This window comes from Heterocephalus glaber, unplaced genomic scaffold, assembly GCF_053883595.1.
Source record: "Heterocephalus glaber isolate CG9 unplaced genomic scaffold, H.glaber_assembly_v1.0 deba00000347, whole genome shotgun sequence".
Lineage (NCBI taxonomy): Eukaryota > Metazoa > Chordata > Mammalia > Rodentia > Bathyergidae > Heterocephalus > Heterocephalus glaber.
Window position 1 is genome coordinate 15,742,916 of NW_028258143.1, and position 6,414 is coordinate 15,749,329.

Here is a 6,414-nt window from a genome sequence, read left to right on the forward strand (position 1 = left end):
GGGCCTGGGCCCCGGCGCCATATTGGCCCGGGAGACTGCGTCAGAATCACTGGCGGGTGTCAGCCCCTTACCATCTCGGAGAGCTACCTCCCCAGCCTGTATAGCCTGCGCCACCAGTGGATCCCTCGCTTTATGAGAAATAATATCATTAATCAAATTCCAATATGAGAACGCCGCAATAGGGACCTTCCCGGGTCCGCAAGTGGCATAATAATCCTGGAGAGCTTCCCCCACCTTTTTCCATCTCTGTTCGTCAATGGTTCCCTCAGCAGGGAACCAGGGACAGAGATCTTTAATATAATCAAAAAATCTTAACAACTGTTTGACTGTAACCTTTACCCCTCGTGCCTGTAATGTCTTCTTGAGACCTTGCACAAACAATTCGTGCTGACTAATGCCCTGTCCCATAATCGCTGCTCAACTTACCGAGGTGCAAAAAGACGGCAGGTCCACGTCAATTGCAAGCCTCTCCCGTGTCGAGTGTGCTCTTTGTTCCTCAATCTTAATCTTAGGGCCCCTGAGCAGCGTCCTTCACTGGATCCCCCGTTCTCTGGCCGCACGTTGGGCGCCACTTGTCCCGGCCCGCGGGTAAGTCAACGGAGACCCTAGAGGGGGAGCGAGGATGAGAGGGGACAGGGGACACGAGAGATGGAGACAAGACAGGTTTCTGATCAAGTCTCGTTTATTGCAGAAGCTGTTACAACATATATACCGTAGGGCTAGAGGGGAGGAGCAAGAGGAGGGTACTGGGGCTACTTCCTTGTTGCCGGGTAGATTTGCAGCAGGCCCGGATATGTCCGTAAAAGGCACTCAAGAGTTCTAGCGGGGGGGCAAGGCCCCCCACAACTGAGAAGTTGTCTACCCCCTATGTTCAGCTTCATCACCACACAGGAGATCCCAACACCTCCTGCAATGCTGAAAATTAAATCATCTCACATGAAGACTTTATATGAGGAAATTTAATTTAAATAGAATGGAAAAGACACCTCTCATTACTGGAACTCAAGGTACAGAGTGGTTAAACAACTTCCCCCAAATAAAACAGCCATAGAGGAGATTGGATATGGGACTGGGCAGCTTGGCCCACTACACTATTCCCACAGGATGTCTCCCCTACTCTGTTTCCATGCCAACCATCCTAGGTCACCTTAGCCCAGGTTCTCACCTTGCATTCCTGAACTTCAAGTGAACACAGAGCTGCTCCTGAGTCCCAGTCCCTGTCTCCTGCTAGAAAATCTCCTTAATGCCATTATGTGTTTAATTTTCTTTAAAAGGAAGAAAACTCCTTGCAGTCTCTAAAGCTACACCAAGTAGAAGTTCTCAGAATCATATTCATGACTGTGATTAGTTACAGTGAAAAAACACAAGCAATGTCAATGGAAGTAAAAATGTGTAGGGATGAGGTCCAGAGTAGTCCAACACAAACTTCCAAGAGTCATTTCCTAGCAAAGTTGCTCAAGAGGTGCTTAATTCTTGTAACAGCACATGTAAAATATTATACACCAGAAAAGTCATCAGAGATTTAGCATCCAAGGCCTCTAGTGGGAGGATGGTTCCACAGTCTACCCTTCCCCTAGGATGTAACAAAATTCCAGACTTCCGGAAGGAAAGAAAATGTTCAGCTTAACCATATTATTTCTAGAAACAGATTAAGCACAATAAGCCACTCTGAGTTCTGAGAATGGTGAAGCCCCTCCTCAAATCCATAGTCCCTGATACCAACCAAAGGCAACTTCCACAACAGGCCTTTCTCAGGTAACAGGCAAGCTCGCTGATCAACTCTTTTCTGCACATCTCTCCATCTGCCAGGCACTAGACCAAAGAATGTGTTCTGAAGATCTGTTTCTCAGGCCTCTATTCTCTGCCAACCACAGCTCTAAAGGCTCGATAAGTGGGGCAGAAGAAAGGGGTTTAGACAAAAGTCCTCCCCTCATAAAAGGAAATAAACATCCACAGCAGAAAATAAGCTTCAAAGAAATGAAGAGATATGTAATAAAATGCCTTCTGGAGAAAACTCAATCAGGGTGGGGGAAGAGAGACAACAGAAAGGACCGCAGAAAGTCAGGAAAGGCTAGCATTCCATGGGTGCCTGTGAGCAGAGGGCTGATGAAAGATGCAGCAAGTCATATGACCTTTGGTGGGCAGAGCTTTCCAGGCAGTAGGAGAAATGCGCACAATCCTCTGAGGTAAAAATGTGCTTGCAAGGCAACCCAGCACGCCTGGAGAGTGGTAGGGAATGAAACTAAAGACATAGAAAAATATACAAAGTCTTTGTCTTAGGCAAAAATATCCTGCTATGATCTGGCCCATGTGGGGATATGGCAAGATATCATGAATGGGTTGAGAAAGGGAGTAGCTTGGTCTATGTTATGTTTTTTAAAAATGAGTAAGACATGCTTTGTTTTCTGCCTATAAAAGGTTCTTGGTTTCAGTGAAACAGTTGTGTCAATTAATGATAATGTAGTGGGTAAACTACTAAAAGAGATATGGTAAAGAGCAAACTTGAAAAGCTATTTGCTATCCAATTTCAAGATGCATTATAAACCTTCAGAAATTAAAACAATGTGATATTAGCATAATGATTTGGTTATGGCTTTTTCCATGGCTCAATGGAGTAAAACAATCTAAAAGCAGACCCCTGTGGGTATGGACAACTATGTTTTACAAACATGAAAAGATAGTTTAGAAAAGAAAGGAGATTTCGTCTATTCGGTGAGTGGTACTGGAACAATTAGGTGTCCCATACGTGAAATAATAACTGTGATCCCAGTCTTGTCACCACAGACAAAAATTAATTTATGGGCGAGGGTCCGGGATTTGCTCAGTGGTGCCACCGCCTGCCTCAAAAGTGCAAGGTCCTGAGTTAGATCCCCATAACCAAAAAAAAAAAAAAAAAAAGAATTTGTGGGGAGATCTATGTGTCAAATACACTTGCCAGGTATGCTTTGAGGTCAGTCAAAGTCAGTCCTGTCAGGCTGTGAACATTATACCGTAGGTTTTGGGTCTTCATTCATCCTAACACAGAGACCATGTTTACACTGCAGTCATTCTGAAGGGCTTACACACTGTATGATTCCATCTATATGATGTTTTACATAAGACAAAACCACAGAGATGGTAAACAGATCAGTTATTGCCAGGGGTAGTGGGGGAGCAGAAAGGACAGGATACAATAGGTGAAGGTGCTCCCACAACCATAAAGTGATTTTCAACAGAACAAAATTTCTTCCCTAGAGGGACTCTGAAGGTGTCATCAAGTACTGGGATCTGAGGGTGGTCACAACATCTAGGGACTAAGCGGGAGGTAGACAAGGTTGACAAATGACCTACAGGACACATAGTATGTAATAAGTGATTTTCCCAATAACATTGTTAATATCGCACCCTCTTTAAAAATCATATGGGAGTATGGCCTCAATATAGGCCATACTCTCAAGTGAAATAAATAGGACACACGTGTGTAAATACCGAATAGTTTCTCTAGTGTGAAAAACTGAAAATGTAAATAAGGATCAAAATGATTAAAATGAATAATTGATAATTTGAAATAGGAAAAGGTCCAAAGGTGTAGGGGTGGTGGGAGGGGAAGGGGGAAGGAAGAAGGGAAAGGAAAAATTATGAGAAACAAAAAAAATGGAAACAAAATCTATGTAAGTAGGGAAGGGTGGAGGGGGTGAAGGGCACACAGGTAATGGGGAAAAAAAGAACCAAGATACATCATGTACAGGTACAAGCACCCAATGATAAATGTAAACGTATTGTATACCTAAAATGTACCAATAAAAGCATTAGAAAAATCATATGGGAGTACATAAAGGTATGAAAAATTCAAAAAACTTTATAAATTCAAGCATGTAAGAATGAGATAGTTAAGCCTTTGTTCAATTTTCTATTTCAATAAAAGAAATTCTATAATCAAAAAACCATACAAGTATGTGTGTGTGTATGTGTGGGTGTGTACGTGTGTGTTTGTGTGTGGTTGTGTGAGTGAATGCATCTTCACAAACTAGAAAATGCACCCAGTTGGTATCTGGAGATCGAAGTTTAATTCTAATTTTACCACAGACCTACTTCATGGGCCTGAGAAGCCATTTCTCTTCTCTTGGGTCACAGACTTTCCTGATCCGTGGATGAAATGTTCATTCTAGTTAATTTCTAAGGTGCCATGAAGCTCAACATTTCCATGACTCTAGGACCCATAAAAAAATTATTCTTTCTGTACTTTAATAAGCAAATGTGACCAGTGCATGTAGATTAAATAAAGGAGGTAAAGATTGATGGGGTTCCCTTGTATTTTTCCAATAAAGGTCAAGGTAGTGAAATAACAGCAGTGATGGAGCAACATCACCAGGGGATGGAGGTGAATGGTGCAGTTTTTCTATGATGCCTCTGATGGTATTTTCATGTAACTCAGAAGCAGAGCTACAAACATGCTGAAACTTATTCCCTTTGCTTGGAGAACTATCTTATGTTGGAACAGAAATGTAACTGGACAAAAAGGAAATTTAAATGCAACCACTAATTTGAACATTTATGAAGCACAAATTGTGTGGTGGGCTTGAGTTAGGAATATGGTAGTAAGACGAAGAGATAGTCTCTGTTTTTTACAGTCCTCAAAATTAATTGAGAAGGAAACAAACATTTTATAAAGATGAAGCAAATGCTATAAAATACAAGGAGACATTGGAACACAGAAGAGAGAAGACAACCCCTAAAGAAAATGGACCTTCACAGGCCCTTTGTGGATGTTGGGGTAACCCAGCAGGGAACTACAGCTGTGGCTGGTGAGGACAGTGGGACTTCATTTGAAGCAAATGAGACAAAACTTTGAGTCATGACACAACAGGGCATGTTGCAGAGAAAAATGAGCAATTTAGCTTGTTTTGACAATAGAATGATTATTAAGAAATGCAACAGAGCCTCTTTTCTGGCTGGAACCATGGGAAGTGCCAAAGAGAAGAAAAAGAAAGTTCCTGCCACATCAGAACCCAGTCAAAAAAGTGAAGGAATTTCACAGAGCTGAAGATCAAGCATCTGACGAAGATGTTTGCCCTGAACATGTTTTGAAAGGCAAGAAGGATGCTTATCCATAGAAAAGCTAGGCACTATCACCACGAATATAGGTAGATGTACAGAACTGAGATTCAAAGGGCTAGTATGTAAAGAAATACTGGCAACTTCTATGCTCCTGCAGAAATTAACCCTCATTGGCATTCGTCATTGGAATCAGAGGTATCAATGGTGTAAGCCCAAAAGAACAAAAGGTGTTACAGTTTTCTTCACCTTCATTAAGTCTTCAATGGGCAACTTTGTTAAGCTTAACCGGGATTTGATTAAATGCTGAAAATGTGGAGGGGGAATTATATATCACAAGGAGGTACCCAAATCTAAAGTCAGTAAATGAATTAATAATTAATCATTAAGAATTGGATGGCCTTGACAGATAATACTTTGATTGCTCAATCTATTGGTAAGTAGGGTTTCATCAGAATGGATGATCTGATTCATGAGAGCTACTCAGTTGGAAAACACCTCAAAGAAGCAGATAACTTTCTGTGCCCCTTCAAATTATCAAATTACCTAGAAGTAGAATGAAGAGAAAGGACCACCCATTCTGTAGAAGGTGTAGGCACTGGCAACAGGGAAGACCAGATCAGCCGGCTTATTAGAAGGAAGAAGTAATGTGTCAACAGTTCTCTCAAACTGTGAAAGAAGGATGAATGAAAGAGAAAAAGAAAGATGGAGGGAGGAAAGAAACGGAGGGGGGGGAGAGAAAGAGGGAAGGAGGGAGGAGAGAAGGCTAAATGGACGGACATGGGTCAGCTATGGGCTAAGGATCATTAAAGAAATTTCTATTAAGACAATAAGTGGATTGGAATTAAAAAAATGAAAAGTCAGATTATCCAGAATTGAAAAAAAGGTAAGGATATTGAATCTATGGAAAAGATCCACCATGGTTTACATGTGGTTGAAGTGTGTCCCCCGAAGATGTTAAAAGCATGGTCTGAGGTAAGGCACTGAATCTTCAAGAGGGAGGGCCTAATAAAAGGTGGTTGGGTCATTAGAGGTGCTGCCCTCAAAAGGAATTAATGCAGTTCTCATAGGAGAATTTATTCTTGAGAAAGTTGGTTGTTATAAAAGAGAAAGCCTTTTCCGCATTCTTTTCCTTCCTGTCTCATGATGCAATCTTCCCTTCCGTGTAGAGTCCTGCTGCTGTGGTGCCATCCATATGTGCTCCTCACCAGAGCCAAGCAGATGCCAGCACCCCTCCCTGACCTTCCCAAACTTATGAGGGAAATAAGCCTCTGTTCTTTATGTATTCCCAGCCCCAGGTATCTTACTATAGCAACCAAAATGGACTGAATGAACAGATACTTCTCAGATGAAGAAGTAGAAACAGCAAATAAATATATG

The 6,414-nt window shown here is 41.8% G+C and overlaps 1 pseudogene; it reads left to right on the forward strand.

Annotated features, from left to right (window-relative positions):
- Nucleotides 1-4,939: 4,939 nt before the first annotated feature.
- Nucleotides 4,940-5,682, forward strand: LOC110344221 (large ribosomal subunit protein uL30 pseudogene; annotated as a pseudogene).
- Nucleotides 5,683-6,414: the final 732 nt, after the last annotated feature.